This window comes from Schistocerca serialis, chromosome 2 (genome assembly GCF_023864345.2).
Source record: "Schistocerca serialis cubense isolate TAMUIC-IGC-003099 chromosome 2, iqSchSeri2.2, whole genome shotgun sequence".
Lineage (NCBI taxonomy): Eukaryota > Metazoa > Arthropoda > Insecta > Orthoptera > Acrididae > Schistocerca > Schistocerca serialis.
This window is the reverse complement of record NC_064639.1, coordinates 395,813,344-395,827,434: the sequence shown is the minus strand read 5'-3', so window position 1 is coordinate 395,827,434 and position 14,091 is coordinate 395,813,344.

Sequence of the window (14,091 nt, the reverse complement as noted above, 5' to 3'; positions counted from 1 at the left end):
TGGTTTCGTACTGTCATATTCCATGGATCTCATTCACTGTATACTCTGCCTGACAGAAGGACGAAATTTCACGGGTCAATAGTGTATTTGGTCCCTCGAGATCCTGGAGCGCCATGTACTTCGCCTCGCCATCCATATACGCCTCCTGTCCCCCATGCGGATCCTCTACGACCTGATTACTTTCCCCCATCTGCTCCTAATCCTCGAGCAAATCCGCACACTCCCGCCACCTTGATCTCCAACATCCCCTGGTTTCTCCTCTCTGCACTCTGCCACGCCTTCACTGTTCTGTCCGCCCTACCCTCCATCTCTACACCCTTCATCTCCTTTCCAAAGGTGGCTTCTGTCAACTCCCCCTCCCGGATTATGCTCTCTCTCCCTCCATTTATCCCTCCTGTCAACTGTGGTCCTCATCTCCCCCTGCTTTCCTCTGTCCTTTTCCCAGGCTCCGTCCTCCCCCCCCCCCCTCCCTTCCATCGTGTTTTCCCCCCGCCTAACCTCTCTCTGCCTCCCTCCCCCCAACCCACCCCGATTCCTTTTGCATTCACATCATCTTCCTTTCCCCACCCCCTGTCACGTCTGCCCACCCCCCACCCCCCTCTCTTATGGGTCCTCATCCTCCATCGGCTCCTTCCCCTCTCCCTCAAACTTCATTTTTCCTCTCCTTCCCCCCCTTTTCTTTCCCATCATCTGTCCAGGTTCCCTCCATCTGCCCTCAGCTGTGGTATGTCATATTTGTGTCAACTTTTTAGTGCAGCGTTCAAGTGAGTGTTCAGTGTCGTGCATCTTTCCATAGCTTTGCGAACAGAAATCATGCTGTGGCTGGGTGTGAATTTTATATCTCTTGCGAAGAGAAACCAGACTGTCGCCGTGTTTTTTAACTGTCTGTCTATTATTTTACCTATCTGCTTCCTGAGTATTTTATTAGCATCATCAAACCTTTGTTTTATGTTTTAAGTTCCACAGTTTTCCGCCCGTTTACCATTTAAGTCACCGATTTTATCGCTTGCTTTTATTATTTACTATGTTCATCTTTTTAAAACAAGTTCTGTATGCTGAAGAGCGGCGTACTAAGCTGCTGCCAGCCCGCCACCTTCGGGGGGAACCGAAACTCAATAAAGAAACAAAATAGTGTATGTGGTGTTTTTTCAGTGATTAAAAGGCGAGTCAGATTTACAAAGAGCTTGGCAGTTTCATCCCACTTATTACCTACCGCTCTGGCGTAGATGCATGGACTGATTTGGTTGCAAAAGGTGTCACAAAACCGTTGTATCCGCCCCCTCGAATCCTCTCTCTCGCTTCCTGGCGTGCGTATTTCGTGGGTGCATGTATGTTTCTCCCCCTGACATCTGCAGGAACCCCACACAAAACCATGGTGAGGGGGCTGCTGGCCAAGCGTCCGCCATTTCGACGTCCGTAGCCTGCTCTGACGTGGAATGTGCGATGTCCACTTTCATCAGTTCATCGCAGGCAGGATGCAGCTGGAGGAAGATCATTCAAATGTACTGAGGTCTCATGATTTGTAGGCGTTCTTTTTATAAGCATGTAAGCGCGGTGCAGTCTGATTTTGTTTTTGTAACGGGTTGCGATATGTAAGGTTAATTTGATACATGACATTGCCAAATTACCTTATGACTAAGCCTGCTACACATTTCCTTTTATCATACTTGTACACTGAAGTGCTTCCTGGTTCATTAAGTTTAAAAAATATTTTGTTCGTGCTGCCACTGAAGTTCTATATGTGGAAGCATGAGAGCCTTTAAAATTGACATAAATGTCCGACATACTCTTCCATGTAGTTTCTCAGCTGGAAACTGCACATTGTGTGGAATAGCTCTGTACTGAGAAAGGAAGATTAATAAAGCAATGTCTTTATTGCACCGTTGAATCAGCTTCGTCCTGTGCAACTTGTTGCGAAACTTTCAGCGAGTGGATTGGTCTCTGGATGAAACATTGCAGTTGTGAAAAGTGAAATGCAGTTGGCTTCACAGAACAGTTTAAATTTCCGAGACAAAAATTGTGTCCCGTTGTTGGTGACAACAGATTTCGGCAACCCTTCAAAAGAGAAACTTTCGGTGGAGTATGAATACTCTTGTCGAAGATATCAATGATGTGTGTATCACAAATGAAAATTTGCAGAAACCATCGATGAGGATGAGCCAGTAACATTCTAGAAATGGCCCTGCAAAATCAGTATTCGGACTTGGCCAGTGTTCTTCTGCCTGTGGTCACAGAAAATATCGTCCAGGCCGAAATGATTGTAATTTTTGACATGAGTGACCATTTAGCCAATATAATTTCAGTGGATTTGTCAACATTCTTCCAGTAGCAATGCTCATTGAAAATGTGTTTTGTACGAACTGTGCCCCAAAGACACTGCTATGGCATCTTGCGTGATTCTGAAAGTACCGGAATGACACCTTTGTATACTGTAACTGCATACCTCATATTCCAATATGATTTAATCTCTGGTGACTAAGCAGCTTCTTATCATTAGGCCGCTGTACTGTTCCATCTTCGACAAAACAGAGACTTTAGTTATTAGTTTCACAATAAACTTAAGAGTATATGGGGAACTTTTGCACTGTGCCTTTAACACTGACGTCAACTGAAAAACCAGCAGGTGAGTGAAACTTTTTATCTTGCCGTACTAGCAAACGTGTGAGCAAATTGTATTTGTGAGTTGTGCTGTGGATCTGGATGTCATAATTCGACAGAAGTAGCGCCCAGTATTGTAAACGTTGAGCTATCTGTGTAGGAACAAGTTTGGTCGATCCAAAGATAGTCACTAATGGCTTGTTGTCTGCGAGGAGGGTAAATTTACATATGTACATCTAATCATGAAATTTCTTGAATGAGATTTTCACTCTGCAGCGGAGTGTGCGCAGATATGAAACTTCCTGGCAGATTAAAACTGTGTGTCAGACCGAGACTCGAAATCGGGACCTTTGCCTTTTGCGGGTAAGTGCTCTACCAACTGAGCTACCTAAGCACGACTGACGCCCCGTCCTCACCGCTCTCCTGCGAAGGTTCGCAGGAGAGCTTCTGTAAGTTTGGAAGGTAGGAGACGAGATACTGGTAGAAGTAAAGCTGTGAGGACGGGCCGTGAGTCGTGCTTGGGTGGCTCAGTTGGTAGAGCACTTGCCCGTGAAAGGCAAAGGTCCCGAGTTCGAGTCTCGGTCTGGCACACAGTTTTAATCTGCGAGGAAGTTTCATGAAATTCCTTGATTGCAGGTATAATCACACGAGCCTTATTCTAGATCTGATTATAATTTCGTTGTACTACCGTCATCTTCTCTGAAGCTGTAGTCTGAATCATCTGTAACAATTGGAGCATTTTGCTAGGATTTGCCATCGAGCAAATATTAGTTCAATTTGTTAATTTCACGTTGGAATTCACTGTCCTAGTTACATTTGGTGCGCTTATATAGAACTTGTGCAGTGGTACACTGATGGAAGCTTCATGAGGGAGGAACTTCCGATACTACTTTATTTGTTGTAATGCAGTACATGGCTGTTTGACGTTCTTAGTAGCTGGAAGTTTTGATGCTGTGTGTCGTATGCAGACAGTCTTGAGAACAGGGCTTTGCATAGAGAGGATGCACTTGTCTTTTTTACATTTCAAATTTGTCGTCTGCAAATTATGTCGTCCTGGTATCACATCGTTCGGAGCTTTCCAGAGTAATTGTTCTAAATACCGCTGGAATAAACTCGGTGTGAGGGCCATTCCGAAGAGTAAACTTCGGTAATGGTAGTGACCAAATGGGGTATTTATCACCATTCAGCTCTGTGTGTCTTCATGTAAAGAGATTTGCAAGCATGCTTCATTAAGATACAGCTTGGCAAAGAACACCACCACCAGCTAATTTTGACATCATGATATGTACTCACAGATGCGAATATGCAACATCTCCAGCTGTATAATGGATTTACGAAGGCGAAAACTTATGACAGACGGGGACTCGAACCCAGATTGCGTGCTTTACGCAAGGGGTCGTCTTAACTGCTTCAGCTATCCGAGCATATCTCATTGCCAGACCAAAATTTTCATTTGTCGTCGCCCATGTGTCATATCCATACTCGTACATACCGTTAATGGTATTCCAGTACAGGGGAGATATTTTATTTGTAAATTACAGGCCTCGTATCAGCCGATAAATACGAAATTGCAGTACCTGTGTTGTGAAGAAGTACGATGCAATGTTTCTTCCGACATCCATTCATGTCTGTAGGAACATTGCGTAATACATCTCCACAACATAAGTACTGTAATTTCATATCGTTCGAATCTCACATCAGCTTCTTTTCTTGGGAATAGGAGATGAATCAATACTAGATTGTGTACAATCCGTCGCTTTGAAATCTCCGCAGACGCGAAGTGAGCTGTTCAGTTTCAGTACAACTCCACTGAAGAGCCAAAGAAACTGGTACACCTGCCTAGGGCCCCCGTGAGCACGCAGAAGTGCCACAACACGACGTGGCATGGACGTGACTAATGTCTGAAGTAGTGCTGGAGGGTACTGACACCACGAATCCTCCGTCTATAAATCCATAAGAGTACGCGGGGGTGGAGATCTCTTCTGAACAGCACGTTGCAAAGCATCCCAGTTATGCTCAATATGTTCAGATTTGGTGGCCAACTGAAGTGCTTAAACTCAGAAGAGTGTTCCTGGAGCCACACTATAGCAATTCTGGACGTGTGGGGTGTCGCATTTTCCTGCTGGTATTGCCCAAGTCCGTCGGAATCCACGATGGACATGAATGGATGCAGGCAACCAGACAAGATGCTCACATACGTGTCACCCGTCATTGTCGTATCTAGACGTATCAGGGGTCCCATATCACGCCAACTGCACACGCCCCACACCATTACGGAGCCTCCACCAGCTGGAACAGTCCGCTGCTGACATGCAGGGACCATGGTTTCATGAGGTTGTCTCCATACCCGTACAAGTCCATCCGCTAGATACAATTTGAAACGAGACTCGTCTGAGCAGGCAACAAGTTCACAAGTAGGTAGCTATTTCTGAAGAACGTGAAGGACATTGGGGCCCACATACGCTAGTAAAACTGATTTTCATTCCTCATCACCTTATATCTGATGTGTAGCTTAGAGAATCTCCAGAGGCTGGATGTAGTTATTCCAGGACTAGACTTTACATTCGAATGCCGGAAAAGTTGGGGGCGGCGCCCTGATTTACGGCAGTTGCGTTTGGCCTTCGGTCTTGCTTGCTTCAAGTTGGACAAGACCGCCACCGTGAGCTCCTGAGCAGATGGCAGTTGTTGCAGTGAGTTGAAAATGGGCCGATGGATGAATTCCTGCTCGACCGTTTCTGAAAAATATGCCCAGAGCAGTTTACAGTATTTACAAAAAATCGTATTGGAGAGGAAATGGATTAGAAACCTTAGAATCTAACACTTACAGAATAATAATAATCTACACAGTGTTTCTACAAATATCAAACTAAGGAATGATGCACTGTAAAGGAAATAAAAATTAGTCCCGCTTACCTTTTTATCTCTAATTTTCCAGTAGTGCTTCTGTATACTTGTCGCCCACTGTTTACGAGAATACTGTGGGTTGCACTGACGAATTCACGCCAAAATAGTAAAAAGTTGTAACTGTAAGGTACTATTAACTCAAACCAAACATCGATGCCAGCAGAAAACTGCTGTAGTTCAATAAAGGAGGCAATTGCACATAATCATTATTTAGATAGCACTTGTATAGACTGCGTGGCACTAGAACAGAAATATGAAATAACCAATAATACTAAAAATGTGCTACAATATTGTACTTTACTGTGGTACACTTTGATGAATGATGCTTGATATCCTGTATGTAATGCAAAGAAATCTAAGTAATACTGTGGTGCGCCACGTCCACTTTAGTGGACAGCTGTTAATGGTCGCTTCTTTGGGGTGTCCAATCAGTACTGTGGCTGAAAATGCATGCAGGGCACAGCACCAATAGGTACTGCTCACTGCAGTGGATTGCAGTGGATTGCAGGACGGGCTGAATACATCAAAGAAGTGACGTAGTTACTGAGCCCGCGTCAAAGTCATGCCCTCTGGCACAGCATCGAGGTTAGGAGGTTCCGATGACAATTTTGAAGTTTAATGTTATGAATAGGCTATTCTGTAGTGTTCTTCATCTTACTTACGAATATGTATGTAGTAATTTGATAGTGGTTCAATTACTTCTTTTTTAATTTCTGAAGTTCTGAGATTCAGTGCCCAACCTGTCAGTCCTCCCATTGGCCTTATGGCGAAAACTTTGACTTTTGTGACATAATCCCAGCGACGGACTTTAGCGTTCGTGATATAATGATTGCCGGCCGGTGTGGCCAAGCGGCTCTAGGCGCTTCAGTCTGGAACCGCGCGACAGCTACGATCGCAGGTACGAATCCTGCCTCGGGCACGGATGTGTGTGTTGTCCTTAGGTTAGTTAGGTTTAAGTAGTTCTAAGTTCTAGGGGACTGATGACCTCAGATGTTAAGTCCCATAGAGCTCAGAGCCATTTGAACCATTTGAGTGCGATGTGCAGATAGACGTGGCGCAGAATTTGTGAGTGCCACCTGAAGGCTGTTGGTAAGAACTGAGAGCCGGCGGCCGAGATGTTATGCCTGCGTGGCGGCGCCCTGCCTCGGTATTTGTTGCTTGGACTCAAGTGTGGTACACGACGATTTATAAATGCAAAACGTGTACCCAGGTACGACATGGTCACTTATGTAGGAAGAAATATTGTAAAACTTTGAAAGCGTTACGGTCGATAAAATCTAGTCAATAATGTATTTGGGCGTCTATCTGCTATATTCTTACTCTACTTCACGCAAATTAGTCAATAAGTGAAACCAAATAAAGCAGAAACATTATCAAAAACCAGTTACAGCATATTTTTAAACTGAAGATATTGGAAACTAACTCAAATTCCCAGTTTCAAGACATAAAAGAAACTCAATTAAATTGCTGAAATCCTGTGTTCCTAGGTAAAAGACAGTCTTCTGTTTCAGGATACAAGATGGTGCACGACTCTAAAAGCATGGCTTAAACATCCATACCTTCTGTAACTAGTTTAAAAAATAGATACAATTTTATGGCGAGTATATTTCTGTGGCTGGAGGATTAACAACGTCCTTAAAATGGCTTAAATCTGTTTCACAACACTTAAATGTGTACAACTTGTAATACATAGAAACGCTGCACAAAACGCAACCCCATGACTCCTAATAACAAAAACAGTAGAAAATGCCGGAAACTGTCACCGTTCGTAATAACTGATGAAAAGTCTCCGAGTAAGCGAGAGCACCAGCAGCAGCGAGTACTGTTTGTATAAAGCGTTTATTTTGCATTTTGTTTACGACCTTCCACTAAGGAAGGGATTCTATTTGTGTTTATCTGCTCTGCATAGTAACTAACAGTTCTTGATAAAACTTTACGTAGTTTTCGTGTTAGATTTCTTAGTGTTTTCTTGATCGTTTAGAACAGAAAGCGCCCTAAAACCGTCTTTTGTTTGTTTCGCGGCCGTTAGCCACTAGTCACTTGAATCAGCAGTTGTCTTGTGACAGCCAGAGCGAGAGCACCAGCAGCAGCGAGTACTGTTTGTATAAAGCGTTTATTTTGCATTTTGTTTACGACCTTCCACTAAGGAAGGGATTCTATTTGTGTTTATCTGCTCTGCATAGTAACTAACAGTTCCTGATAAAACTTTACGTAGTTTTCGTGTTAGATTTCTTAGTGTTTTCTTGATCGTTTAGAACAGAAAGCGCCCTAAACCGTCTTTTGTTTGTTTCGCGGCCGTTAGCCACTAGTCACTTGAATCAGCAGTTGTCTTGTGACAGCCAGAGCGAGAGCACCAGCAGCAGCGAGTACTGTTTGTATAAAGCGTTTTTGTACTTATTTGCTGCGCTTAGCTTTTAAATAGTTTTTCTGGGAAAACCTAGCGTAGTTTTCGCGTCTCGTATTTCAGTGAGTGTTTCTTGATTATCAGAGTAGCTCATCAGAAGATTATCTTGGGAATTTGTCACCGTATAGAGTAGGGTAAACATGGTCATGTGTAGGGACTGTGGTTGTTGTGAGCGGACGCAAGGAGAATTGGCCACTCTTCGGGGGCAGGTGGAGGCTTTGTCTGTTAGGCTCATCGAGCTCGAGGCGCAGGCGTCGGCTCGTAGTGGCGTTGGGGCAACTGTGGTGAGACCTATGCCTACTTCGGTGGCCTTGGAATCACATGGAACCCCTGATGTCGCTGCGTCTTTCGGCAGTGAGCATCTTACCGGTCAGCCATCACTCCAGGGTGAATGGCGGACAGTGGTGGGCTCGCGCGTGCCTGGCCGAAAGGCGAAGGTGGGATCTGGCCGCGTGGCAGCTGCCTTACCCCTTTCCAACAGGTACGGGGTGCTTCCTAGTGGTGATGACATCGTTTCCGAGCCACCACAGGATGCCTCGCCTGTTGGGCCAGTGGCCGATTCTCCGGCAAGGTCCCGACAGTCACAGAGGGCGGGCCTATTAGTTATAGGGAGCTCCAACGTTAGGCGGGTTATGGAGCCCCTCAGGAAAATAGCGGGTAGGTCGGGGAAGAATGCCAGTGTGCACTCGGTGTGCTTGCCGGGGGGTCTCGTCCGTAATGTGGAGGAGGCCCTTCCGGCAGATATTGAACGCACTTGGTGTGACCGGCTGCAGATAGTAGCACATGTCGGAACGAATGACGCCTGCCGCTTGGGTTCTGAGGCCATCCTTGGTTCCTACCGGCGGCTGGCTGATTTAGTGAAGACAACCAGCATCGCACGCGGAGTGCAAGCTGAGCTTAATATCTGCAGCATAGTGCCCAGAGTCGATCGCGGTCCTCTGGTTTGGAGCCGTGTGGAGGGTCTAAACCAGAGGCTCAGACGACTCTGCGACTATAATGGTTGCAAATTCATCGACCTCCGTTATTGGGTGGAGAACTGTAGGGCCCCCCTAGACAGGTCAGGCGTGCACTACACACCGGAAGCAGCTACTAGGGTAGCAGAGTACGTGTGGCGTGCACACGGGGGTTTTTTAGGTTAGAGGGACCCCCCTTGGGCGAAACGATAAAATACCTGACGGCTTACCAGAGAGGACATTATCATCGTTGATAAAGAACGTCCGTCCTCAGAGACCAAAAACAGGAAAAGTTAACGTAATATTGGTAAACTGCAGGAGTATCCAGGGCAAGGTTCCTGAATTAGTATCTCTTATTGAAGGAAATAGTGCGCATATAGTATTAGGAACGGAAAGTTGGTTAAAACCGGAAGTGAACAGTAACGAAATCCTAGACACAGAATGGAATATATACCGCAAGGATAGGATAAACGCCAATGGTGGAGGAGTATTTATAGCAGTAAAGAATTCAATAATATCCAGTGAAGTTATTAGCGAATGCGAATGTGAAATAATCTGGGTTAAGTTAAGTATCAAAGGTGGGTCAGATATGATAGTCGGATGCTTCTATAGACCACCTGCATCAGCAACCGTAGTAGTTGAGCGCCTCAGAGAGAACCTGCAGAACGTCGTGAAGAAGTTTCGTGATCATACTATTGTAATAGGGGGAGACTTCAATCTACCAGGTATAGAATGGGATAGTCACACAATCAGAACTGGAGCCAGGGACAGAGACTCTTGTGACATTATCCTGACTGCCTTGTCCGAGAATTACTTCGAGCAGATAGTTAGAGAACCAACTCGTGAAGCTAACGTTTTAGACCTCATAGCAACAAATAGACCGGAACTTTTCGACTCCGTGAATGTAGAAGAGGGTATCAGTGATCATAAGTCAGTGGTTGCATCAATGACTACAAGTGTAATAAGAAATGCCAAGAAAGGAAGGAAAATATATTTGCTTAACAAGAGTGATAGGGCACAAATCGCAGAATATCTGAGTGACCACCATCAAACGTTCATTTCTGAGGAAGAGGATGTGCAACAAAAATGGAAAAAATTCAGAAACATCGTCCAGTACGCCTTAGATAAGTTCGTACCGACTAAGGTCCAAAGCGAGGGGAAAGATCCACCGTGGTATAACAATCATGTACGAAAGGTACTACGGAAACAAAGAAAGCTTCATCATAGGTTTAAGAGTAGTCGAATCATAGCTGATAAGGAAAAGCTGAACGAAGCGAAAAAGAGCGTAAAGAGAGCAATGAGAGAAGCATTCAACGAATTCGAACATAAAACATTGGCAAACAATCTAAACAAGAACCCTAAAAAGTTTTGGTCATATGTAAAATCGGTAAGCGGATCTAAATCCCCTATTCAGTCACTCGTTGACCACGATGGCACCGAAACAGAGGACGACCGAAGAAAGGCAGAAATACTGAATTCAGTGTTCCGAAACTGTTTCACTGCGGAAAATCGTAACACGGTCCCTGACTTCAGCCGTCGCACGGACGCCAAAATGGAAAATATTGAAATAAATGATATCGGAATTGAAAAACAACTGCTATCACTTAGTAGCGGAAAAGCATCCGGACCAGACGAGATACCCTTAAGATTCTACAGTGATTATGCTAAAGAACTTGCCCCCTTTCTATCAGCAATTTATCGTAGATCGCTGGAAGAACGTAAAGTACCTAGCGACTGGAAGAAAGCGCAGGTCGTTCCCATTTTCAAGAAGGGTCATAAATCAGATGCGAATAATTATAGGCCTATTTCGCTTACGTCAATCTGTTGTAGAATAATGGAACATGTTTTGTGTTCTCGTATTATGAGGTTCTTAGATAATACAAATCTCCTTCATCATAACCAACATGGATTCCGCAAACAGAGATCATGTGAAACTCAGCTCGCCCTATTTGCCCAAGAAATTCACAGTGCCGTAGACACTGGCGAGCAGATTGATGCCGTATTCCTGGACTTCAGGAAGGCATTTGATACGGTTCCGCACTTACGTTTAGTGAAAAAAATACGAGCTTACGGAATATCGGACCAGGTTTGTGATTGGATTCAGGATTTCCTAGAAGAAAGAACACAACATGTCATTCTTAACGGTTCAAAATCTGCAGATGTAGAAGTAATTTCGGGAGTACCGCAGGGAAGCGTGATAGGACCTTTATTGTTTACAATATACATAAATGACTTAGTTGACAACATCGGTAGCTCCGTGAGGCTATTTGCAGATGACACGGTTGTCTACAAGAAAGTAGCAACATCAGAAGACTCGTACGTACTCCAGGAGGACCTGCAGAGGATTAATGCATGGTGCGACAGCTGGCAGCTTTCCCTAAACGTAGATAAATGTAATATAATGCGCATACATAGGGGCAGAAATCCATTCCAGTACGATTATGCCATAGGTGGTAAATCATTGGAAGCGGTAACGACCGTAAAATACTTAGGAGTTACTATCCGGAGCGATCTGAAGTGGAATGATCACATAAAACAAATAGTGGGAAAAGCAGGCGCCAGGTTGAGATTCATAGGAAGAATTCTAAGAAAATGTGACTCATCGACGAAAGAAGTAGCTTACAAAACACTTGTTCGTCCGATTCTTGAGTATTGCTCATCAGTATGGGACCCTTACCAGGTTGGATTAATAGAAGAGATAGACATGATCCAGCGAAAAGCAGCGCGATTCGTCATGGGGACATTTAGTCAGCGCGAGAGCGTTACGGAGATGCTGAATAAGCTCCAGTGGCGGACACTTCAAGAAAGGCGTTACGCAATACGGAGAGGTTTATTATCGAAATTACGAGAGAGCACATTCCGGGAAGAGATGTGTAACATATTACTACCGCCCACATATATCTCGCGTAATGATCACAACGAAAAGATCCGAGAAATTAGAGCAAATACGGAGACTTACAAGCAGTCGTTCTTCCCACGCACAATTCGTGAATGGAACAGGGAAGGGGGGATCAGATAGTGGTACAATAAGTACCCTCCGCCACACACCGTAAGGTGGCTCGCGGAGTATAGATGTAGATGTAGATGTAGATGTAAAATGGAAGTGATATCTGGCGTTCCACAAGCCAAGGGTATAGGCCTTCTGCAGTTCCTAATGAAAGAAATGACTTATGACACAATCTGAGCAGTGGTGTTAGGTCGTTTGGAGTAGCTGCTGTTATTTACCTTCTAGTAAAGTCATCAGAAGACTAAAACCAATTGCGAAATGATCTAGACAAGATAACTGTACGGTACGAACACCGGCAACTGACTCTACATAATGAAATGTGTGATTCCATCCACATGAGTACTAAAAGGTATTCGTGAAATTCCACTTACGCGATAAATCACACAAATCTAAAGACTCTCATTCAGCTGGGTTCCTATAGATAACAATCAGAACAACTTAAATTGGACCGATCACAAATGTAATAATGTGGGTAAGGCGAATCAAAAAGTGCGTTTTATTTTAGAAGATGCAACAGGTCGACCAACCAAACCACCTACACGCTTTTGTCCGTCCTCCCCTAGAGAATTGATGTGCGGTATGAGATCTTTACTAGATAGGATTGATGGAAGACATCGAAAATTTGAAATAAAGACAGCTGGTTTTGTATTATCGTGAAATAGGAGAGAATGTCACGGATATGATACACGAGTTTTGGCAGTAACAATTAAATCAAAAGCGTGTTACGATGTGGCGAGACCTTTTCACGAAATTTCAATGTCCAAATAGCACCGCTGAATGCGAAACACATTGATGCCACCCACTTACAAAGGGCGAAATGATCATCGTAATAAAATAAGGCCGGCCGGGGTGGACGAGCGATTCTAGGCGCTATAGTCTGGAACCGCGCGACCCCTACGGTCGCAGGTTCGAATCCTGCCTCGGGCATGGATGTGTGTGATGTCCTTAGGTTGGTTAGGTTTAAGTAGTTCTAAGTTCTAGGGGACTGATGATCTCAGAAGTTACGTCCCATAGTGCGCAGAGCCATTTGAACCAAATAAAATAAGGGAAAACAGAGCTTTCAAGGAGAGACTTAAGTCATCGTTTTCTCTGTGCGCTGTTCGTGAGTTTAATGGTAGAGAAACAGTGTGAAATCGGCTTGACAAACCCTCTGGCAGGCATTTAAGTGTGAATTGCAGAGTAGTCATGTAGATGTAGATGTTGTTGCAGGTGGGGGTCTCTAGATCCCGTTCCTTCATATGATTGAAAAATCGGTTACTAGGTTGAAGTAAGGACCAAAAAATATCATGTCTTCCTATGTACACTATCCTTTAGGTACAACAATCTCCCCCACTGTATACTTCCACTGCCAATGTCGGTACTGGATATTAGGCCACGTCATCATAAAACGCGAAAACAACTATTCCACCGACTTTTCCACCGCCGTTGCAGCAGTCCTCTTCAGAGCGGTTGACTTATTACTGTTTTAGAACATCAGATGCCACTTTCTACAGTTTGAATCGTTAATGTGTAGCGTCTAATACATTAGGCCCTACCTAGCAACGTTCATGTTGTCCACTACTTTTAAATAAATAATATACACTATTGCCTCTCCATGTTTCCAGTTTTGATGCGATCCATAATTAACACAGCATTTCAAATTTTCTTCGGAGTTATAACAATACAATTACACGTTTTAAAACTGACTTCAGAGAAGCCAATGGTAAAGAAAAGTATTTTATATGTAACAAAATTTGTGGCTTCAGTCATGTTTTAACATCAATATTTACCTTAGAACGATGCGTTTCGGCAGCATATTGTCATCATCAAGCGAACATTTATTTCCCACTTGATCTCCGTGGGAGCCGACACTTAGGTTATAATCCCTTAAAGCCAGTTATTTTGCTGGTTGTACAGAATCTCGATCCGCCTAATAAAACTAGAGGCGCCGCGCCGCCCAGGCCACGACAGAGGCAAAGTCCGCTCTCTTAAGGTAGTCAAGTACCTTGCCACCAGAGAAAACACATCAGACGCTGTAGGAAGCAAATCAGTTTGACACAGTCAGTTGATAAACTGGAGACGGCGTGTACCATTTTGTTTGGCTCCTCTAACTACTTGCTACGGTATTGTCAAGTGGACAGTACAATGTACACCTCGACGAGTAATAATAATAATAGTAGTAGTAGTAATAGTAAATGCATCGTTGTAGGGCGTCTGTGCCAGAAAGTTCACTGCTTTTCTTTGGA